General features: G+C 37.9%; 1 long non-coding RNA gene across 1 annotated transcript; it reads right to left on the reverse strand.

Annotated features, from left to right (window-relative positions):
* Positions 1-10,552: 10,552 nt before the first annotated feature.
* On the reverse strand, positions 10,553-24,324 carry LOC144306120 (uncharacterized). The gene is made up of 3 exons (XR_013373142.1): positions 23,885-24,324; positions 23,317-23,460; positions 10,553-10,658 (listed from the first exon to the last, which is right to left on the reverse strand). It is a non-coding gene; the product is annotated as an uncharacterized LOC144306120 (long non-coding RNA).
* Positions 24,325-25,625: the final 1,301 nt, after the last annotated feature.

A 25,625-nucleotide genomic window follows, 5' to 3' on the forward strand; every position in this document is an offset into this window, starting at 1 on the left:
TTTTGCATCTATGTTCATCACGGATATTGGTCTGTAGTTTTCTTTTCTTGTAGCATCCTTGTCTGGTTTGGGTATCAGGGTAATGCTGGCTTAATAAAATAAGTTTGGAAGGAATCCCCCTCTTCTATTTCTTCAGAAGTGTTTAAAAAGGATTGATATTAAGTCTTCTTTGAATTTTTGGTAGAGTTCACCAGTGAATCAGTCTGGTTCTGGACTGTTTTGTTGGAAGATTTTTTTTTATTACTGATTTAATTACCTTTAAGTAATTGGTTTATTTGGATTTTCTATTTCATTCAATCTTGATAGGTTTATATATTCCTAAGAATTTATCCATTACATAAAATTTGGTATGTTATAAATATATTGGCTATTGAAAGAGACAAAGGTTTTTAATTCTGTTAACACAATATTTATCAGATACCACACAGTTTGGTTAGCCTCTGGAAGAGGCCCTATAACCAGAGGCAATTATAAAAAAAAAAAAAAAGTGGAAGTGACTGGAAGTATTGTTTTAGCACAAGATTTGTTCAGTTATGTTTGGGCAATATCTATGGGGCTGATTCTCACTTTTTTTTTTCAATTAAATAAGTCCATTCTGTATGTTAATAAATTCTTATTGTGTACTATGTATAGTTGTATACAGCATAACTGGAAAAGCAATCTATTTTGAGAAATGTCTCCAATAATGTTTGTCCATAATAGAAATGACATACGCAAAACAACTCCAAACACTAAAAAAAAAAGTCCAAACCTTATGGAAAGTACAAATTTCATTTAACAAAATTTCAGCTTATTGATTTCAGAATTAAGACTTTTTTTCCCCTTATGCACATGAGATTACATGAAGAATATAAAGACAGTGCTTGGTGGGGAGTCTGAGGGGTAGAGACTTGAGGGAAAGTCTGAAGAAACAGGTAGGAGAAGAAAGCAGAGGAGTGCTAGAAAAGGTAGGAGGATGGGACCTTCCTGTCCCAGTGCTGACCAACTTAGTGAGGCCCTAGAGAGCAGCTGAGCAGTGGGAGTGAACTGATGTGAAGATAGCGAGCCCAATATGAATGCCAAGCCTAAACTGTATCCATAAATAATGAAGACTTTATTTTCCCTCATTGCTAATTAGAAACAATAATATACAAGGAAACAGAAGTTACTTAATGTGTAATTATTCAGTCAGCAATTTTCAAATCATAAATATGGATTGCTCTGAGTTATCACATTCAAGTCATCTGAAATAGAGCACCATATGCAAATATGATTAATACATCCATGCACCAAGTGGCTCTGAAATGTGAGGGTTTTTTTCTTTTTTGTTTTCCCCCAAGAAAATGATTGTTGCAGCCAGATATAGGTCATTAGCATTGCTAAGTAATCTTCTCCTTCCCTGTTTCCTGACTGTATTCTCTTGAAAGGTTAAGACAGGTCAGCAGGTTCCTACTAGATAAGGAGACCTAAGACAAATACTAATCCCATAAATAATTTTTTTAAGGGTCAGAGAAGAAATCAGCAGGACAAAGGAACAGCTTGAACTCTGCAGAGCATTTCCAGGAGGACAGACAGACATGGTAGCTATGACATCACATCTCTCCCTAGGTCAGCTCACCCCTATTGTGGCTTCTAGACCATTCATGTGCCACTGGTGCTCAGATGGATCCCTTCAACCCAGACTTCTTTTCCGATCTGCAGATTTATGACAGCTTCACTTGAATAGCATCCCAAACTTAAGTTATACAAATATAACCTTTGATCTATGCCCTCCTCTCATCACTCTGTTCTTACTTCAGCTTTTGTTATCTCAGAAAATATCAAGCCAGAAATTGCTTAACCATAAAAAAAAGAAATTGCTAAGCATAAATTTAACAGTCATTTTGATATTATCTTTTCCTTACTTCTCACTTCCAACCTGTAAGAAATCCCTGCCATTTCTACCTCCAAAATATATCTCTAATTTCTCCATACCTCCACCCTTACAGCCACTATTGGAATCACACTCATTGATCACTTGCATATTACTATAGCCTCTTACTCTTTTCCTTCTTCTTTTTTGATTTTTAATTATTTGAGAGAATGAGCAAGAGAGAGCATGAGCAAGGGGAGGAACAGAGGGAGAGGGGGAAGCAGACTCCCCAGTGAGCAGGGAGCCAGATGCGGGGCTCCATCACGGGGTTTGATGGGGCTCCCTCCCGGGACTCTGGGATCATGATCTGAGCAAAGGCAGAAGCTTAACTGACTGAGCCACTCAGGGGCCCTGCCTCTTACTCTTCTTAATTCCACTCTTGCCTCCCTCTAATTCACTCTTGACATAAAATTCAAAGAGACCTTTACAAATATATATTAGATGCCATTTACTTTTCCTCACTTTTGATAAAAATGTTTTATTTTGTTTCATTTTATTGAAGTATAATTAACACACAGTGATATTAATTTCAGATCTGCATTATAATGACTCAACCATCCTGTACATTACTCAACACTCATGGTAAGTGTACTCTAAATCTCCTTTATCTCTTTCACCCACACCCCCACCAACCTCCTGTCTGGTAACCACAAATTTATGCTCTGTGTTTAAGAACCTGTTCTTCAGGCAAGTGGCTAGTTCTGTCAGAGGAGTGTACAAGTTTTTGTCTCAGAGTCATGAGTTCAAGGCCCACACTGAGTTGAGAGATTACTTAAATTAAAAAACTGAAAAAAAAAACTCTTCTTTAATTAGTCTCTTTTGTTCTGTTCATTTATCTTGTTTCTTAAATTCCATATATGAGTGAAAACATATGGTATTTGTTTCTTTCTGTCTGACTTATCTCACTTAGCATTATACCATTCATAAGAGGTTAATATCCAAAAGATATAAAGAACTTATATAACTCAACTCCAAAAGAATAAATAATCCAATTTAAAAAATAGAAAGAAAAATGGGTGGAAAGGGGTGCTTGGGTGGTGCAGATAAGTGTCTGACTCTTAGTTTTGGCTCAGGTAGTAATCTCAGGATTGTGATCTCAAGGTCATGAGATCAAGCCCCACATTGGGCTCTGTGCTCAGCTCACAGAATGTACTTGAGATTTTTTTCTCTCTTTCCCTCTTGCCCATGCTCTTGCTCTCTCTAAAATAAGTAAATAAATCTTTTTTAAAAATGAGCAGAGAACCTAAATAAACAGTTTTCCAGGGATGCCTTGGTAGCTCCATGGTTGAGCATCTGCCTTCAGCTCAGGGTGTGATCCTGGAGTCCCGGGATCGAGTCCCACATTGGGCTCCCTTCAGGGAGCCTGCCTCTCCCTCTGCCTGTGTCTCTGCCTCTCTGTTGTGTCTCTCATGAATAGATGAAGAAAATATTTTAAAAACAAAAACACATTTTTCCAAAGAAGCAATACAAATGGTCAGAAGACACATGTGAAGATGCTGGACATTACTAATCATCAGGAAGATGCCATTTACTTTTCTTCTTAAGACTTGTCAGTTTCCGGGATCCCTGGGTGGCGCAGCGGTTTAGCGCCTGCCTTTGGCCCAGGGTGTGATCCTGGAGACCTGGGATCGAATCCCACATCGGGCTCCCGGTGCATGGAGCCTGCTCCTCCCTCTGCCTGTGTCTCTGCCTCTCTCTCTCTCTCTGTGTGACTATCATAAATAAATAAAAAAATAAAAATAAAAGAAGTTAAAAAAAAAAGACTTGTCAGTTTCCTGCTACATTTCATGTAAAGTACCAGATCCCTGACCCAATAGATTGTCTTCACATGGTATGGTCACCTTCTGCCTCAGCCACCCCATCATGCGTTCTTTCTTCCCTTCTAGCCATCCTTCAGCCATAATGAACTTTTCTTGCTTTCTTTAGGAGACAACCCTTTCCTGCCTCAGGGACTTGAAACATACCATTCCTTCTGAAATTTTCATTTTTCAGAATTCATATGGAAAATCACCTCCTCAAGGCTGCCATTCCTAGCCACCCAAGTCTGTTTGTTCTCTCCTACAGCATTCAGATTTTGTACTTCATATCACCTCCCGCAAATTACAATTATATATTTTCCACTGGTTTTCTGCTTCTTAAGTGAATAAATAAGCACCTTAACTTTTATTTATTTTTTTAAATTTTATTTATTTATTTATTCATGAAAGACAGAGAGAGAGAGAGAGAGAGAGAGAGAGAGAGAGGCAGAGACACAGGCAGAGGGAGCAGCAGGCTCCATGCAGGGAGCCAGACGTGGGACTCGATCCTTGGTCCCCAGGATCACATTCTGGGCTGAAGGTGGTGCTAAACTGCTGAGCCACCCGGGCTGCCCACACCTTCACTTTTATAGAGAAAACCACCTACCATGGTATGGTAGAAAGAAGCTTTGACCAAAATTTAGGATATTTGAGCCACTCTTAATGGAGCCACTATTTCACCTTATCTTTGGGTAAATTTTTATGCCTCTCTGTACCTGCATGCTCCTTGCTTGCCTATGAATCAAAATGCACTATTAGTATGGCTCTGAATTTCATAATAATAATTTAAAAAACATAACTCCCGGAACATTCTTATGTATACAAGGCACCAATTATGTATACAAAAGCCCCTTATGGTGCCTCTTTGGTTAACTTTGTCAGTAGGAATTTCATAGATTAAATGTTAATTATAAGATCTATCCAAGTCTTATTTCAGTGTCTGGAGGGACAATCTAAAATTGCTCCTGAGTGTTTGTGAAAAGTTGGACTGATGAGCAGTGAGTAGGAGAGAAGAGAGCATGGTTACGCTGATTGTGTCTTTTGAGTCTGAAAACTGGAGAATGGTGGATTCTGCGAGTAGGCAACAGCCTTCCCCTGAGGGAAAGCACCTTTGTGATCTTCAAGAGAATGGGTTGTACTAATTTCAGAGTAATCCAAGAGCTGATCCACTGTTGTCTCAGGGCTTAGGGCCACAGATCCCTAACTGAAAAGTTGCAGATGTGAAGGAATCTGGGCTTTATTCATGGCAATTCCATGCTTCTGAGCAAGATTCATGGATAAAGACAGTCAAAACAGCAGCAGCAGTCACAAGAAAAAAGAAAAATTAGAAGTTAGCCCCCTTAAACACTTTTTGGTTTCCTAAATGAGGATACACGGTAAAGTGGCAAACTGGAAACTACTAGTGGCACCGGTAGCATTGCCACATTCCCAAAGTTACCTGAGATCTTGTCTGCTGACAGGTAACAGACATGATCTAAATCACTCCTTCTTTGCCACTTTGGATATACCAATCAGTTATTTCTTAAAGTAATGAATCTGCCAGGCTGGAGAATCTCAGGTCTCGATAGAAACAGCCTCTTGTTTTATTCTTTTCCCCCTAACCTTCTCATACCCTTGAAGCATTTCAAAGTTTCCCAGTTCTGATGGGCCTCAAATATAGAGCTGCAATATGAGAGAGATAGTTAGCAGCAAGGCCATCTATACCACATGACCAGGTGGAGGAAGGTCAAGAAAGTATGAGCACAAGAATATAAACAAGCCAGAAAGTGAGGCTAGAGAAAAAGGAAGAAGAGAGGAGGAAGTTAGAAAGAGGGAGAGAGAGAGAGAGAGAGAAGAAAGTCAATGCAGATAGCAAGGGCACATGATTTGCATGCTCCCAAACATTTCATTGAAGCAAAGAAAATCAATTACAGCATATGTGAGATTAAAAAAAATCATTATCTTTAAATGCATGCAACAACTTAATGAATTTATTAACAATCTATAAATACACTGTGACATCCAGGTCTATGGGAAACTCTACTTCTCGTGTTTCCTCCTTCTTAGCTCTCACACACCAAAGAAAATCATTTTCTTCTGAGGAAAAGATTTTCTCAGACCCTGGTGCTCATTTGTATTTTCAATTTGAACAAAGTCTCCATCTCTGTACAACACTGGGTTATAAAATGCCCTTTTATAAATAAGACCTTTCCATCATGCTGAGCATAAGCACATGGGACAGCTTCCAATTGCACAAACCCCAGCCTGCTTGTTGTGTAATACAGCCTCTTCCACGTTTGGCAGTTGTGCTGTATTGTATTGTATCCTCTCAAGCTCCATGACCAATGTGTATTGTACTTACTTATCTGTGTCTAGAATATATTGTTCCTCACTAACGGATTAATTAAGGGCATTGGTGCCTCGGGATCTATTACCTGTACTGGCTTGATATGCCCTCCTATGATCCTTTATTGAGGTATGAGGCATACCAAGGTGTATTAAAAACTAGACTCAATTTTTGTTAGTCCCCAATGGACTCATGGAAGAATATAATTCCTACAGGATTCTCCTTAATATTTTTTTTAAAATTGAAACCATTATAGATTCACGGGAAATAGCTGAGATAGTACAGAGAGGTTCCATGTACTCAGTTTCCCAAAAGGTCATAGTATATACCATGATACACAATATCTAAGCCAGGAAATTAGAGTTACAGTGTGTGTATGGTTCTCTATCAATATATCACATGTGTAGATCTGTGCAATCACCACTGTAATCAAGATGCAGAACTGTTTCATTATGACCTCTCTTAATGAGGTCTCTTAATGTTTCAAAGACCTCTCTTTTGCTATCCCTTTACCATCCCACCCAGCCCCACCCCTCCGTCTCTAATCCTCGTCAACCATTAACTTGTTCTCTATGTCTGTATTCTTGTCATTTCAAGAGTGTTATCTAAGTGGACTCATACAGTGTGTAGCCTTTGGAGATTAGCTTTTTTTCACTCACAACAGTGCCATTGAGAGCCATCCAAGTAATTGTATATATATCAATAGTTTGATCCTTTCAATTCCTCAATATGGTTTCATGGTATGGATGTATCACAGTTTGTCAAACTATTCACATATCATGGGGTAGTTTAGTTGTCTTTACTTTTGGGCCATTACAAATACAACATAAATAACTATATACGGATTTTTGTGTGCGGGTGTCTATTTTTAATTCTCTGGAGTAAACTCCAAAAAAGCAATTGTTATTTTATATTGTAAGTATATGTTAGTTTTTAAAGGGAATTTCCAAACTGTTTTCCAGAAGGACTGCATCATGCATACATTCCCATCAGAAAGATATGAGAGATTTGATTTCTTCATATCCTCACCAGCATTTGGTATCATCACTATCTTTTAACTCTTCTGATGTAAATATTTAATGATATCTCATCATGATCTTAATTCATATTTCTCCGATGGTTAGTTATGATGAACATCTCTTAATGTGCTTATGTTCCATCTGTATTTGGGTAAAATTTCTCTTCATATCTTTTTGTCTACTAGTTCAAATACATGGCTTACAAATGTTTTCTCCCAGTCTGTAGATTATAGTTTATTTTTCTAGATACATTTTTTTTTTGCAGAGCAAATGTTTTAAATGTTAAGGAAGCCCAATTTATTGTTTTTCTTTCATGAATGGTAATTTTGGTGCCATATCTAAGAATTTCTTACCAAACCTTAGGCCCTAAAAATTTTTCTGTTTTCTTCTAAATGTTTCAGTTTTCCACTTTACAAATAAATCTTAGAGCCATTTTCAGTTAATGTATGATCTTTAGATTGAGGTTTATTTTTTACCTAATGATACTCAATTGTTCAAGCATCATTTGTGGAAAAAATTATCCTTCCTCCATTGAATTGCTTTTGCAACTTTATTATTTAAAAAATGGTCATATTTGTATGGATCTATTTCTGGCCTCTTTGTTCTTTTTTTTTAATTTATTTTGTATTGGTGTTCAATTTACTAACATACAGAATAACCCCCAGTGCCCGTCACCCATTCACTCCCACCCCCCGCCCTCCTCCCCTTCTACCACCCCTAGTTCGTTTCCCAGAGTTAGCAGTCTTTACGTTCTGTCTCCCTTTCTGATATTTCCCACACATTTCTTCTCCCTTCCCTTATATTCCCTTTCACTATTATTTATATTCCCCAAATGAATGAGAACATATAATGTTTGTCCTTCTCCGACTGACTTACTTCACTCAGCCTAATACCCTCCAGTTCCATCCACGTTGAAGCAAATGGTGGGTATTTGTCATTTCTAATGGCTGAGGAATATTCCATTGTATTCATAAACCACATCTTCTTTATCCATTCATCTTTCGTTGGACACCGAGGCTCCTTCCACAGTTTGGCTATCGTGGCCATTGCTGCTAGAAACATCTTTGTTCTGTTTCATTGATCTGAGTATCTATCACTCTGCCCATGAAACACTGTTCTATTACTGTAGATACATAGTAGACCTTAATATCGGATGGAATGAATCTTCCCAGTTTCTTTTCATATTTTCAAAGTGTGTTAACTATTCTAGTATCTTTGCATTTCCACATAATTCTTAGATTAATCTTGTCTATCTGCACACCAATCACTGAGATCTTGTTAGAAATAATGTTAAACCTGTACATCAATTTGGAGAGAACTGACACCTTCAATATGTGGAGTCTTCCAACCCAGGAATTTGTTTAGATCTTTTAAAAATTTCCTTCACCAGCATTTTGTTATTTTCAGCGTATGATTCCTGTACATGTTCTGTTAGATTTACATCTAAGTGCTTCATGTTTTTGGTGATTGTAAATGGTATCATGTTATAAATTTTTGCTTCACAAAAGCCGAGTTTTATTTCTTCCTTTCTGGTCTATATGACTCTATTTCTTTTCCTTAACTTGTCGCGATGGCTAGAAGTTCCAACACCATGTTGAATAACAGAAATGCAAACCTACATCCATGCCTTGTTCCTAGTAATAGGGAGAAAGCACAGCCTTTCATCATTGATTATAATGTTTTCTGTAACTATTCTGTAGATGATCTTTATTAAATTGAGGAAGTTCCTCTCTATTCTTAGCTTTCTGAGAAGTTTTTTTTCATGAATTGAATTAGTGCTGAGTTTTTACAAATGCTTGATATGATTATGTGATTTTTAAAAATTCTTTCACCTTGCTAAAGTATTTTTGTACTATCTTTGGTCTGATTTTGATATCTGGGTAATATTGGCCTTGTACAATGAATCACAAAGTTCTTTCTTTTCTATTTTATGGAAGAGATTATGCAGAAGTGTCATTCTTCTTTAAATGTTTGGTAGAATTCATCACTGAATTAATTTGGCCTTAGAGATTGCTTTTTGGGGAGCATTAAATTATGAATTCCATTTCATAAGCAATTGCAGGTTTTTAAAAAATTATCTATTTTATATTAGGTACAGTTATGCTTTGTGAGGATCTGTTTTGTTTCATGTAATTTTTTAATATATGTGTCTAGAATTGTTTGTTGCATTCCCTTATTATTCATTTTATGGTTGCATATTCTACAGTGGTGTTCTCACAGAGGATTGTTTTTATATATTTTTACTACTGAATTGATCAAAATCTTTAACAAATACAGAATGATTTATCACATGTCTCTCTTACATAGTATCACAACCCTCTTTGATGCTGCTCTTTCCCCACATCCCAAATGCTTGGGAATGGATTATTATAGTTAATGGCAGCTTCTAGGAGCTGGATATCCCCATAATGACTCAGTTTAGCTTCCAGACTCCCAGCACTGGATGTGTCTTTTTGAGCAGAGGCAGAAAAACCTGGAATTGGCTAAAATTCAATGAATCTCATCCTTATATTGTCCCATATGTATTAAAGCAGCTACAGATGTGCCAGTTCAAGTTGCTTAAGGAGAAGTGAAAGACAAAGTCATGGACAAGACACAGAGAAGAAAGGGAAGGAGTGTAGAGTCCATGGAAGCTGATCTATAGTGATGTTGGCTGCCAAGTTGTAATAAATGACAGGGATACTTCCTCCAGTCCTGGACACGTAGATGTGTCCATGGGAACTACATGCATGGACAAGGAGTAGGAAATGCTATAAATGGAGGAACAACTGCTTTTCTTCTTTCTTTCCATCTCCTAACTTGTAAAGAGGATCTTTGAATGAATAAAATATTTTTAGAACCTTCCTAGAGTTTTCCTTTTTTGAATCGTTATAGCTGCATCATCCCCCAGATATATCCACTCTATCTTCTTCTCTTCCCTGAAAATCTGAAACCCTCGGGATAGTGCTCAGAATAAGAAATAAGTGCTCAGAATAAGAAAATATTTTCCTGGACTGGGGAGGATAACTCAGCCGGTCTCTTGAAGGTGGTTCTGATAATCTTTAGGTGCAACACTTATGATGAGGTTAATGTGGAATGGCCGTGAGAAGCAAACTTAGAAAGACAATATTGAGTTTAAAATAAATTTGGCTGTAACCAGAGTAAATCACCTTCCCAGACTGACTAATTGTTCTCAAGGTATGTAGCCAGGAATCATATTCCCCAGTTTCTCCAATCACTATAATTCACAAGCCTTTCTCACTTCATCCAGGAAAAACAATTAAGGTCTTAGATTATCTCACCATAGTGAACCTTGACAGTCTTGAGCAGTATAGTAAAAGCTATTGTTCCCAAAATTGTGTATTAATGGGATTAGGCCAGTGAATTCCTGGACACCAAACAATCCAGAAGACAGTGACCATCACCAAGGTAGGGAGTTCCTCCAAGTTGTCCAGTATCAACCAACACCATTTTCTAACTAAGGAAGAACAGCAGTTGTAACATCAGAATATTGGAAAAACCAGACAGGGCAAAAAAAAAACTTCCTTTTATTCATCACCCATCTCAATCTGCTCCAAGGGCTGAGAACATTCACCCTCTGAGAGATGCTCAGAGTATGCTGCTCACCACCTTCTATGGTTCATCTCCTACAGATAAAAGAAAAAAAAAAAAAAAAACATTTGAAAAGGTAAAGAAGAGTTGTGTGGCATTTCATACTGGTGTGTGAGGTTATGTTTGGCTTGTTCACCAAAGAATATCCTACCAGGTCCCCTGACCGCCTGAACCTTCATCAGACACTTGGGAGAAAATAGCCCTTGATCAGAACTGGATAATGAGAACTGCATAAGGATGTACGCAAGAACTCAGAATAAGGTAGTCTTCCCAGCAACATAGACCTTTTTGACTTGCCGAGTTTCACCAGTCAACTAGAAGACTTTGTTTCCTCTAGCCAGTCCACTAGTGAGAGGCACAAAAGGTATGGGGGAGAATTGGACAAGCCAATTACTTTTATTTTTTTTAATCAATGCAATTGAACTATAACTTACATACAATTTATGCTATATGTAATCTCTTTCTACATACATCTGTATATATGTATAGATATATAGATACAGATGTAATTCAATTATTTTGACAAATGTGTGCAAACTCATCCAGTTAAAAATTAAGTTCCTTTCTCCCAGAAATTTCTCTTACATGCCTTGTGTGGAAAAACATCCAACACTTTCTACTCTATATAACCAATTATATAATTTCTGTCACTACAAATTCATTTTGCCTATTATAATCTCACATAAATGAAATCACAGGGTATGAATTCTTTGGTATTTGGTTTCTGTTACCTAATATAATGTTAATGAGATTCATCCATATTTTGTATATGTCAGATATTATTTTTATTGCTGAGTATTATTCCATTGTATGAATACACATTTTGTTTTTCCATTCATTGTTGATGGACATTTGAGACGTTATGAATAAGGCTTTTGTGGTAGACCGAATAATGCCACCTTTCCACCCAGGGAAGCCCATGTCTTAGTTCCAGAATCTATGAATGCTACCCTATATGACAAAAGGGATATTGTAAGTGTAATCAGCTTAAGGATCTTGAAGTGGAGAGATGATCCTCGATCATCCGGGTGGGCCATTACTATGGTCCTCGAAGCAAGAGGCAGGAGGAATCAAAGTTAGAAAAGGGAAGGCAATGTGAAGACAGGGCAGAGACTGGATTGATGTGCTTTGACGACGAAGGAAGAAGCCACAAGCTAAGGAATTCAGGAGGAAGGTAGAAGCTGGAAAAGACAAGAAAATGGATTCTCCCCTCAAAACCTCCAAAAGGAACCAGCACTGCTGACACTTTGACTTTAGTCCAGTGTAACTGATTTTAGATTCCTTCCCTCAAGAATTATAAGAAAATAAATTTGTATTGTTTTAAGCCACCAAGTTTGTATAATTTGTTATAGTAGCCATAGGAAACTAATACAGCTTCTAAAACTATCCATTAAAAAAATAAATAAAAAAAAAATAAAACCATCCATGTTCAAGTCTCTCAGCATATGCTTTCATTTCTATTGGATAAACACCCAGGAGTGGATGACTAGGTAATATGCATGTTTAATTTTATAAAAATCTGCCAAACTGTTTCCTCAAATTGTTGCACCATTTTACATTCCACTAGCAATGAATGAAAAATCCGGTAGCTCCAAACTCATACCAACACTTGATATTGCCAATCTCTTAGGTTTAGCTGTTCTATTGAGTGCGTGAAGTGCGATCTCACTGTAGTTTTAACTCATATTTTCCTGACAAATAATAATGTTGTTTCTTTCAGAATGTTATTTATTCCTGTGTCATGTTTTGTGAAATGTTTCTTCAGTTCTTTTGCTCATTTTTCATTAGTCACAGAAGAGGCTCATAGAATTCATTTAATGCACTTCTGTCCCTCTCCGTACTAGTAACTCTTCTTATACCTCTTCCTTTCTTCTGTGTCCCTCCTGATGCTATCCTTCCTCTTCTGAGACTTGAATTCAGTCTTTCCTACTGAGAATATTTCACATAAGACACAGTCCCCTTACCATAGGCTGGATGGATGAATGAAGGAAAAATAACTTTGTAAGTTTTTAACAAAATGGTGAAAGGAACAAGGGTGACATTGTTCCTTTGGGACACCCCACACTGGTCTCTATTTGTTCTCCTTTTTTAATTACTGTGGAGCTCCTGCTTATGTTCTTTTCTCCTGAACTTTACTCCTGAAGTAACTTGCTCTTGGCTAGTTGTCACAGTTGTGTTCTACAGCTCATCATCATTACCTAGGTGCCTAAGTTTTAGCAATACAATCCTTAAAATGACCCTTTCTCAAGGATATTTGCCTTTTAATATTTTGAAACCATAAAAGGAAAAATTGCTTAATGAATGTTCTTCAGGCACCTTGACATATGGACAAAGGAGATATCTTGAATAGCTTTTTTGCTAGTGGATATAATTGGGTAGGGTGATTGATTCTACTCTTGCCAAGGACTTGAAATAATCAGAGGCATCACTCAGGCAGAAAATGCCCATCCCTAAATTTTCTGCATGGTGATGAATCTTCATTCATAGTTCAAATCTTGATTCTGTTCCCAGAGCATTTCTTTTTCTGGTCCAGCTCTGTGGGGTACATGTAAATTTGTAACAAAGAAATTTTAAAGGATGATGACCATATAGAAATTTTTTTCTCAGTAAATAATATGTCTAATTTTCTAGTTGGAACAAAAAAAAGAATGTGTGAAGCTAAGTGCTAAGTCTCATTTCCTGTATTTTCCAAGATAATCATATAGCTGGGGCTTTGCTCTGGGCTAGGGAAATTTTTAGCACTGACATGGACAGTGGAATTAAGTGTCCAGGAGTTTTAGGGGAAAATAGCAACAAAGAAGGTCAAACAGGAGAACAGCCTCCACCTCAGTAGGAAGAAATTAATAAAATAAACCTCACTAGAGAAAAAGGTAAAACAAGTTTAGCCCAGAAGTGGTTATTTCCAATCCTGGGAAATTAGTATTTCCTTCTTTCCTTGATAATTGAGTTTTTACTTGAATCCATTATTTTCCCCTTTGTCACTACAACATAATGAGAGTTCCTTTGTTCTCAATTTTTCTTCATTTTCTTGCTTGGCTGATATTAGGTTTTGACATGATCTGTTCTGATTCCACGCCTTCTATTTGCCTTCAGTTCTGAAAGTAGCCATAATGAGCGCTGATCTCCATCAGGGAATCTCGTCACATAGAAGCTCACCCACTCAGGCGAAGGGAATGGACTGGGTGGCAGGGGGACATTCTGACTCTGTCACTTTTTCCCAGCCATTTTGGCTAGCAGCTGACCCCCAACTTACTTTTTCATTTTTTTTCCAACTTTTAAGATTTTTTTTTCACACTGGGATTCTTTGTGTTTAGCATGATGGAAAATTGTTCTCATGAATCCATTTAAAGTTATTGTGACTGTTTACAAAATGCATTATCCTTGCTTCACAAAGGGTCTCAGCAATCTCTGATGCCATTAAGCAGAGTTCTAGGAAAAGTGAAAGAGGAAACGTGGATGATCTGTATTTTTGTACATGTACATCAAGTGCCTCAACATGTGTAGAAACTGAACGTAGGGTATTGTATGAATTACTCATGATATTTAACTGGTGTATTTAATGTTTGTCCCATTGACCTACCCAAATGATTAGCAGAATCTTATGAAAATAAAAACTAAAAACAAAAACAAAAAAATTACAACATGGTTGATGCAACAGAATGAGAAAAAAAGGCAGGGGAGAGTCTTCCTAACACCATCAACTGATAAGCACATCATTGCTGTGGCTGAATGTCAACTAGGTCTCTAAATTTTCCAATTACAACTGAGTGTAGCAAGGCTCCATAAGGATGCACATCTGTGGGAAGTTCACAACTAAGTGGAATAGAGCAGCTTTAGGCATTTCAACATGGAACACCTGCTTTCCTTATCCACTGACTAATTAAGTAAGGGATAAAAAAAGAGCTTGGTTAGAATAGACCCTGTAAAAGCAGAATCAAATCAAAACCATAAGAAGCTCAAAATATATTAGGCTAGAGATCTCCCGAGGAAAACCTGAGGGATCATTAACCTTTTTTTTTTTTTTTTTTTAGGAATCATTAACCTTGACGATAGTTTCAAATTAGCAATCAATGACTCATTGGGTTGGAGGGGGAAATGATCCTTTATTGAGCACTTCCATTTAAATTGTGTCAACGTGCAAGACTTTGTTTTTTTAATTGATAGATTTTATTTTTTAGGTTTGCAGAAAAATCAAGTGGAAAGTACAAAGAATTCCCATTTACCCCCTCACTATCCTCACCTCAACAATTCCTCTTATAAAGAACATCTTGCATTAGTGCAGTATGTTTTTTATAGGTGATTGCACCAATAATGATCCATTATTATTCACAAGAGTCCATAGTTTACATAAGGATTCATAGTGTTAAACATTCTATGGGTTTTGACAAAGGTATAATGTATCCCCCATTATAGTATCATACACATTAGTTCCACTGTCCTAAAAGTGCCGTGAGCTCTACCTATTTATCCCTCCTTCCTTCCTACTGAACTTTCTTTCTTTCTTTTTTTTTTTAACTTACTGGTTCTTTTAGGTTTCATAGTATATATTTTTAACACACCACAGCTCACCCTCAGTTAATGTTATGCTCAGTCAGTTAATGCTCAGTAATGACATAGGAACCTTATGAGTATATCCTTCTATCTTAACTCTCTTTTCTTTAAAGTGAGACAAAAGAAATGTTTTATTTTAACCACATCAATCTTCTTTAATATTTAGTCCCCTGTGTTGGTCCAGATTTCCATCTGCCATCATTTTCCCTCTGACAGAACTTCTTTTAATATTTACTGCACTGAAGTTCTGGCAATGAAATCTTTCAGCTTCTGTATGTTGGAAATGTCTTTACCTTCGTTTTTGAAAAAATGTTAAGAGTGTGGAATTCTAAGTTGATGGATCTTTTTTTCTTTCAGTACTTTGAAAATGGCATCCCACTGTCTTCTGGCTTGCATTGTTTCTGACAATGTCTTATGTATTTCCTATCTTTATTCTTTGTAAACAGTTTGTCCTTTTTTTTCTCTCTCTCTTCTATGGCTGCTTTTAAGATTTATTTCTTTACCCTTGCTTTACCTACTTCCTGGATGTAGGTTTGTGTGTGTGTGTGTGTGTATGTGTGTGAGAGAGAGTGTATTTAAATTCACTGAATTTCTTGAATCTGTGAACAAGTTTTAACAAAATTTGTAAAATATTTTGGCATTATTTCTTTTTTTCCTGTTCTTCCTCCTGGACTCACTTCTTTTCTTCTGGACTCTAATTATGCATTTTATATATATATATATATATATATATATATATATATATATATATATATATAGCCACTTGATGTTATCCTCAAACTTATGCCAAATATTTCAACATTCTTTCTTTTTTGTATTTTGCTTTGGTCGGTTTCAATTGCTTTGTCTTTGAGTTCACTGATTTCTTTTCTTTTGTGGTATTTAATCTGCTGTTAATCACATCTAATGGATATCTAGTGTTTTATGCAGTTCACTTTGTGTTTCTCTTGTGTTTTTTAATATTCCTTCTGTATTTCTCCTTATTACTTTGCTTTCCCCTACCTTGTAAATGTATGGAGTGCATTTATTGTTCTAATGTACTATTTTAATACTGTGTCCATATATATTTAATTTCTATGTCTATTTATACTAATCTCATTTTCTTCTCATTATTGGTCATATTTTGTTTTTGTGCCTGGTATTCCATCACTGAATGCTGGATTTTGTGAATTTCATATTATTGTGTCCTGGATAATTGTATTTCTTTAAATATATTTGATATTTTTTCTGGAACATGGAACGTTACTTGGAAACTTGATTTTTTCAGTGCTTGCCTTTAAGCTTTGTTAGGTGAGATAAAAACTGCTCATAGTCTAGAGCTAATTGGACCCATGTATGGGGCAATTTTCTTTTGAATTCTGAATTAATTGTAGGGCTGACTCATTGGTTTTCCTTGTCTCAGTATCACTGTTTACACTGACCATTCTCCAATGCCTTAAATCATTCTTTTACGTATTGCATCTGCTATAGTCTTTTAAAGAAGGAGGATAAATCCAATTCATATACTCCATTGTATCTAGAAGTGGGATCCAGAGGGAAAGTTTGAATTCATGTCTATCTGATTCTAATCTCCTTGATCTATTTACCACGTAATACTATGTATGCTTTGAAAGTATATCTGGTATGTTTTGAAATATGTTATATGAAAACCCAATGGTATATTTTTAAAATTTATTATTGAAGAATAATTGACATACCATGTTACCTTAGTTTCAAGTGTATAACACAGTGATTTGACAATTTTATACATTACTCAGTTCTCACCATAATAAGTGTAGTTACTATCTGTTACTATACATTATTACAATATTATTGACTATATTTCTTATGCTGTAGTTTTCATCTCCATGATTTACTTATTTTATAATTGGAAATTTTTACCTCTTATTCCTCTTCATTTCATCCATCTCCCTGCCCTCTACCCTCTATGGCAACCACAAGCTTATTCTCTGTATTTAAGAGTTTGTTTGTTTTGTGTTTTTTATGTTCCATATATAAATCAAATCATATTATATTTGTGTTTCTCTGTCTTAATCATTTCACTATTGGGTATTACTCAAAACAAATGAAGACACTAATTTGAAAAAAATAAATGCACCCCTATGTTTATTGCAGCATTATTGACAATAGTCAAGATTTGGAAGCTTGCCAGCTGTCTATTAACAGATAAAAATGGATAACAAAGATGTTGTATGTATATACAATGGAATATACTCAGCCATAAAAAAAGAATTGAAATCCTGTCATTTGTGACAACATGGTTGCACCTTTTGAATTCTGAATTAATTGTAGGGCTGACTCATTGGTTTTCCTTGTCCAATACAAGGAAAAGTGAATATATTAGTGAACATAATACATTATGTTCACTAATTATTATGTGTATTATGTTCACTAATATATTCTTACTGCAAATGTTTGCAATTATACTTAGAATGTCAAATATCAATTTATTCCTTCTTTCACTCAGGTCTCACAGAAAAAGTTTAAACCTTAGTAGGAGGACATTGGATGTGCACCTAGCAAAAGGTAGAAGGATTTTTCTATTATACCCCAGACTTCCTTAATGCTTTTTACAGGTAAGGTAACTAGCTTATTCCTCTTTATGAATATGAGAATTAAGACTAAGTCTTCAAATCTTTATATAACTCTTTACCTAATCAAAAATCCTCCAAATCATATAAACAGGTGGGGCACCTGGGGGGCTCAGTGGTTGAGCATTTGCATTGGGCTCAGGTCATGATCCCCGGGGTCCTGGGATCCAGTCCCACATCAGGCTCCCCTCAGGGAGTCTCCTTCTCCCTCTGCCTGTGTCTCTGCCTCTCTCTATGTGTGCCTCATGAACAAATAAATAAAATCTTTGAAAAAAAAAGTTTCTAGTATGAAATTTATGTGACATTCTAAAAAAAAAAAAAAAAAAAAGAAATTTATGTGACATTCTGATCTGTCCTGGCCTACTTAACAAGACTACATGTTTCCAGAGTATTTTGGCTTCTTGTTGAGTTTCTGAGTCCAAACATTAAGGGCCTTCTATTAAGCAAGACTTTTCTTTTTCCTCAAATTCTAAGTGACTGATTTGGTCTTTAGAGAAAGAAATTACTCTTTCATCTTCTGGTATCATTGAGTGCTTATTTTACCCCATAAAAATACTTCTTCATGAGGAGGTCAGTTCAGTTGGGGCATTAGCCTGATATCAATAGCAAAATCTCTTCCCCAGTGTTTAGAGCAACCTTTGGACATCTGTGGCCTTTATTTTGTTTTATTTTTAAAAAGATTTTATTTATTTATTCCTGAGAGACACACAGAGAGAGGCAGAGACACAGGCAGAGAGAGAAGCAGGCTCCATACAAGGATCCTGATGTGGGACTCAATTTTGGGACTCCAGGATTACCCCCTGAGCTGAAGGCAGATGTCCAACTGCTGAGCCACCCAGCCATTCCTGTGACCTTCATTTTATATCATGGTATGGCTTCATTTGTGAATTGGACACAAGCTGATTCACTAATAGAGCAAGAAGTATGTCATCTTGAGCCACATGTTAAACTCAATTTGTATGACTTCTGTATATGGAAAACTTTTATTAAGTGATTACTATGTGCCAGAGACTGTTCTACATGGTTTACAGATATTAATCCAATTCTACCTCATAAAAAGCCTGCGGTGCAATAGTACAATGGGGCTCTTCTCAAAAGTACAGAGAGTTTAAATACTATTTCCAAAGTAACAATGGCAGAATCAAAATTTGAATCCTTATATTCTGATTGTAGGGCCTAAAATTCTTTGCCACCACACTAGACTGACTTTCATTATATGAATGAAAACTTTTGCTTCAGACATCTTCTTAGTCCCCAAATTGTTATGTCTGTATGGCAGAGGAATCAAGCATGGAAATGAATATGCATATCCACGCTTGTAAACGTATCTGCTTATGGATATATGAATATATGTTGGAGCTTTTAAGTGGCTGTGCATATAGTTTTTGGTATAAATTTATTTGCAGTAGTGTAGTTTGACATTTTATATTGTTTGCAATTTTTGTTATTGTTTATGATTTCTCCATATACATCCTATGATAAGTAGGTGGTTTATAAGGAAGGCTTATGTAAACAGACTTAAAAGGGAGGAGTAAACTGGTGGCAGGAAGAAGATACATGATTAATCCAGAGAAAATATTGTCAAAAATTATCTAGGTAATTTGAACTCAAGCTAATTTTTTCTTTGTTGCCCTCAGGATATGAAGGCCTGGTCAAGAAGGCAAAGCAAATAAGACAGAATCAGGGAAGGCTAGAGCCCCTCCTCTAGCGCAGGCTGTGTGGGGAAGAGGAAGCAACAGGAATGGCACCGGTGGGGGGTGCGGCTGCCGAGTCAGAGACAGATTTCTCTACCTGAAGACTTGGAGGGTCTCCAACCCTGGTCAGGAGCTTCTAAAACGTTCAGAATGAGTTAGTGCAGAAGGTTGGCTTCTTTCCACAAAAGCCAACCATGTGAGTATCACAAATGTTCCAAACAGGACAAAGCCATGTCTTAGGGGAGAAGTTATTCATCCTTCACAGAAATGCCTTATGGTAAACTCCCTTTCAAGTAATGCAAGCATACTTTAGAAAATGTGATAATTACCATAAGGACAACGAAGGAAATAAGCCCCACATAATCTCATAACTGAGAGAGAATTACGCTTAACACCCAGGTGCATAGGAATGAAACCTTTCTTCCTATACAACATATATGTTGGCAGTTGCGAGCTCTCTGACTCCATAGGTTAGTGTCCTGTTATTCTGACTTAATATGATACAGTGATTTTTTTCTCTATCCTTAAACATTTGTACAAACCATCATTTTAAGTGGTTTTTGGATTCACCATAATTTATGTAAACACTTTTCTTTAGGCTTTTTCTTGAGGCTCTTTCTATGTAATCCTATTAAGTATATCATAAAAAGCATCTCTAATAATTCTTGAAGGTAAGAATATCATAATTGTGGGTCAAAATATAAATATCTTCATGGTTCTTGATGTACATGACTAATTGTTTCTTGGAAAGGTTATAGGAATCTATTGATTCCTGTAGGTTTACCAATATCAATGGGTATACTTGTCTTAAAGGATCATCTCTGGCACGAAGCATTAGTACATCATTTTTAAGCCAAGAATTGACTTATTTTTGTTATATAGCTCTCATAGTAAGTAAGTGCTCAGTGTCCATTTTGCCTCCAGTCTAGGGTGTGGACTGATATGAAACTCTGACCTAAAGTTTGATAATGATTATAATGATTATTTTTACCCGAGTTTTCTGATATATCTATCTTTCTATCATCTATCTATCTATCTATCTATCTATCTATCTATCTATCTATCTATCTATCTTTCTATATCAGAGCTTGATGACAGTTTCTTTGAACTTTTAAGTTTCTTGTAGAAACCCAAACATAGTGTCTTTAATGCAAGTTCCCAAGAATCCTTCTCCAGATGCTTTTCACAGGTTCTTGGTTCTGCTGGGGCTTCCTGAGAGTCGTAGAAGCGTGTTTTCAGTGCTGTACTGCAGGGGGTGAATGGAGCAGGAAGGAAGAATGGTGCAAATGTCATAATAAATGACCTCAGTCTAGACAATGATTGTGTCACCCGGTTCCCTGTCTCTCCACACACTGGGATCTAGTAAGACACCACCTTTTTCCTCTACACTGTTAGTAATGAGTAGCCTTGGGGACCCAGAACCTCCATTCGACGATGAACTCAGAGGGTGAGGTATGACAACAGCTCTCTGCAGAGACTCAGGAAAGGAGGCACTATCCCAAAAGATAGTGTGACAACCGTGTTTGAAAAGATGGTCCAGTCCTACATGCTGAGGATAGATCATAGAAGTGTTGTTAGGACATATGTTTCAGTTGTCGAAAGGTTTCATTCATGGCCAAGATCGGGCCAGTACATACAGTGACACTAGCTCTGCTGCATCTTGCCAGGAAGCGGGCTTTAACTACTATCTGACTGTCGGCAGGTGGTAGTTTTGAGACCTTTGCTCTGGGTTGAAATCAAATCAGAGCACCTGTGAAGTCATCTATCCCTGACCTCTACTACCTACACACAGGAAAAATTCGTCTTGGTTGCCCAGAGCCCTCAGTGAAAAAGTTCCTTAGCATTTCTCCAGGCTCAAGAGGGGGCACAGGGCTGGGAGTAAACGGTCATAGTCTTTCTATTGTTCCACCTACCTCAGGAAGGAACCAGTAAAAGGAGGCTGCTGGCTGTTGGCTCTAATGGTGGCACCTGTTGGGCAACTTCTGCTTTCCAACGGGGGTCCTCTACTCCATCAGCCTCCGAAAACCTCTCTCTGTATCAGTAGCTGCTCCTGGGTTTCGGATTCTTTCAGGATAGTAGCAGATTAACTCTTGGTTCCTTTATGTGCTGGGTCTCCCGACAGGAGTCACATTAAGTGCTTGGTGCGTTGGAAGCTTCTGTCTTCAGCATTCAGTCTTCCACGCTGCCTCAGATCTTCTTGCAGGACCTCTGAGTCCTTCCAGGATCTTTGATTAATATGTAGAGTCTTTCAGCAAATAATTCCCATGGTTCTTCCTTTCAAACTTATTTAAATGAACCAATGTCACGTTAACATCTGTTAAGATGTAACTCTGAGTGTGAGGAGCTCACTCCATCTGGAGGGCCCTGGACTAGAGCAAGGGCTCAGATAAAGTCAGCAGGAGGAGGCCGTGATGCCTTCCATGTGAGCATGTGTCCTGTCGTGTACACTGCGGCCAGAGAGCTTTTGGGGGGAAATGAACACCTGAACCGTGTCACAAGAGTGTGGCAGGTAATGCATGCTGGGGTTTTTTTGTCTATTTTTTTATTGGAGTTCGATTTGCCAACATAGCATAACACCTGGTGCTCATCTATTTTAAGGCTTGGTGTGGTTCTGATGGAAACTTCCAAGTTCTAATCACCCCATCTTTGTAGTCCCAGACCTAGAGATAGAAGAGGACTTCTGCAATTCCTCTTCATACTACGTCATTCCTTTTACTTTCCTTCTTTTCTTATGGCCTTCTTTCCTTCTTTTCTCCCTTCCATTCTCCCTTCCTTCCTCGCCCTCTCCCTTCTTCCCTTTCTTTTTCATTTTCAAGGCAGCCATCGTTTGTTTAGCCAATTTCTCATTTTAAATTATCTTTGGCAGAATATGCTTATTTATTCACCTGACTGGCCCCTGGATGATACAGAGCCAGCTCTGCCGTCTACTAGCAATTTGGGAAAGTCACTTTAATCTCCTGGCCACAGTTCCTTAATTTATAAAATTATGTTGGTAATACCTGACCCCTAAGGGTTGCTATAGGAACTAACAGTCATATATAAGACCTAATACAGACCTTGGCACAGAATACGTGCTAGCTACTAGCCCTTCTAATTCCAGCATCTAAGGATGCCTCCCATGTAGTAAGAAGGAAAGCAGCAGGATCCTATATCCATGGTGGTTTGGGGCTATAAACTACTGGGAATTGCCCTATTCTGGACTGTGATGATAAAAGCAAGAAGCAATAATTTAAGAGTAAATCACTTAGTATGAGTCAGTCATTAAACATATTATGCTTTTCCCTTATAAATCTTTCATACTAGTACTATTTATTTGTATATTAAAGGTCAGAAAAACAAGGCATAGAGCAGTTAAGCAACTCATCCAAGATTACAGTTAATCAGTGGTAGACCGGATTCAAACCCAGTTTACCTCCAAAGTTTACGCTCGAGACCACTGCACGATTCCACTACTTGATAATCAGTACTTCAGAATTTACAATTTACTCCGCCCTACACCGTCTCAGTTGATCCTTACAATTCTGCAATAGGAAGGGGAGAGCAATTAGCTTCCACACGCTATAGGTGAAGAAATGGAGAATCAGTGAGTTCCGTGCCTCTAGTAAGTCGCAGAAGTGAGATCTGAATTCATTGTTTAAATTTCCAACTCGTGACACTCAGCCTGAGCCCTTTCTTCTGGGCCAGGACGGCACCCTGCCCCCGACCCCCCACCCTCTAGCCCCACCAGGTGCCTCCTTGCACCTCCCTGGCTGCCTGAGAGCCTTGCCATCTTTCACCCGGAGTGGGCCACACCGGGCCACCCATGTGGGGCCAGCTCTCCCCCGTGATCAGTCTTTGCTTGAATCATGTGTACTTACTTCCATTCTTTGCAGTTAAAGGAGTTGCCATCTCTGAATCTTCCCGTTTGCAAGCTCTTCAATGTAACCAGGCTTTTCCAACCTTAAGTTTCCTGGAGACCAGAGGCATAGACGTGGAGTGCGGAGTGGAGGTGCAGACCGCAGCTGCTCAGGGGAAGGCATGTGAGAGAACCCATTCAGTGCTGAGTCCATCACTGTGTCCATACTTCCATGTTCATCCCCTTCCTAGTGCTCTTGGCCGCTTCCAGCAATTGGGAGACAGGATAAACAGTCTCCTCTGGTCCTGAGTACCAGCGACAGCTCCACTCTGGACACGACCGTGTGCTAGGGGTGCCCTCTGTTCCCATCTCAGGTGTTGCTCAGCACCTGGGCTGCCTCCTCCTCATCTTGGGTACAAGTGTCCCCGTAGGTCAGGCTCTGCTTGACTAGGGCGCCTATCGGAATGGGTGGTGCTCCCCTTGGTACTGCGACTGGGACGTGTTACCAATCTCATCAAAGAACCACATAAATGAGGCAATGGGTAGCTCTCAAGGCTTACCCTAAGGTCGAAAGAAGTGGGAACACATACCTTCCAGAGGTGAGGCAATGAGCAGGAAGCTTGGACTGCGGCAGGAGGCTGTGACCTACAGAAGCTAACGATGAGAACAGAATAGCCCAGAAGTCACTGGATGGGATGAGCACTGGATGTTATTCTATATGTTGGCAAATTGAACATCAATAAAAAAATAAATTTATATGTAAAAAAAGAATAGCTCAGAAGTAGTAAGAAATAACCTCCACTGTCCCTAGGTCTCTGCTCGCTCTGAAACTCTTCGTGTGAAATCATATATTTCTGATGTTGCGAAGAGAAGCACCCTAGGAAAGCAACTGGATTTGGGTCAAATCCCTAAATCTCTCTTTGGGCCTCTTGGTATATAGCATGTGCTCCAAATATATTTGCAGGATACTAGCCTGGGTGTGATCCCTGAGGTTCTGGAATCCAGTGCCATTTTGGAATGCTGAGGTGGACACACGAGATTTCTCATTCGGATCTTAAAGACATCACTTCTTTGTGATACAATCTTGCGGAAGAGAGAAATATTCAAAATCAGTTCATTTAACTAAACCCTTCACAACAACCCTCTAAAGTATTGGGACAATAAGGTGCATTTTATGAATTGGGAAACAGTCTCACAGAAGTTCAAGTAACTTAAAATAGTCAAGCTACTAAGTAGAAGAGAGGAAGTGCGGGGTTTGAACCAAGGCTTCTTTGGTGCCAAAGCCTGCTGCTTTGTTTGTGGGGTTGGGTTTTTTTTTTTTTTTTTTTTTGACATTTTAATTTAAATTCTACTTAACACAATTTAATATTAGTTTCAGGTGCACAATACAATGATTCAACTTTCCCATATATTACTCGGTGCTCATCGCAACAAGTGCACTCCTACGTCCCCATCACCTATTTAACTCACCCCACACCCGTCTCCCCTCGGGTAACCATTAGTTTGTTCTCTGTAGTTGACTCTCTCTCTCTTTATCCCCTTTACTCATTCGTGTCTTAAATTCAACATATGACTGAAATCATATGGTCTTTGTCTTTCTTTGACTGACTTCTTTCACTTAGCATAATACCCTCTAGCTCCATCCGCATCGTTGCAAAGGCAAGATTTCATCTTTCTTATGGCTCAGTAATATCACATTACGTATATGTATATACATATATCCCACATCTTCTTTATACCTTTATCAGCCTATGAACCCTTGGATTCTTTCCATAGTTTGGTCACTGTAGATAATGCTGCTATAAACACAGGGGTGCATGTACTATGAATTAGTATTTTTGTATTATTTGGGTAAATACCCAGTAGTGAGCTTTCTGAGTTGCAGGGTAGCTGTATTTTTACCTCTGTGAGAACCCTCCATACTGTTTTCCAGACTCGCTGCACCAAACTGCATTCCCACCAATAGTACAAGAGAGTTCCCCTTTCTTTACATCCTCGCCAACACCTGCTGTTTTTTGTGTTGTAGATTTTAGCCATTATGACAGGTGCGAGATGAAATCTCATTGTAGTCTAGATGTCCATTATCCTGATGACCAGTGATGTTGATCATTTTTTCAGGTGTCTGAGTTTTAGAAGCTCGTTATAAGTTTTATAAGCTCATTATATACTTTGGATACTAATCCTTTATTGGATATACCATTTGCAAATACCTTCTTCCATTCCACAGGTTACTTTTGAGTTCGTTGATGTTTCCTTTGCTGTGCAGAAATTTTTTACTTTGATGAAGTCCCAACAGTTTATTTTTCATTTGTTTCCCTTGCCTTGGGAGAC

This window comes from Canis aureus, chromosome 3 (assembly GCF_053574225.1).
Source record: "Canis aureus isolate CA01 chromosome 3, VMU_Caureus_v.1.0, whole genome shotgun sequence".
NCBI lineage: Eukaryota > Metazoa > Chordata > Mammalia > Carnivora > Canidae > Canis > Canis aureus.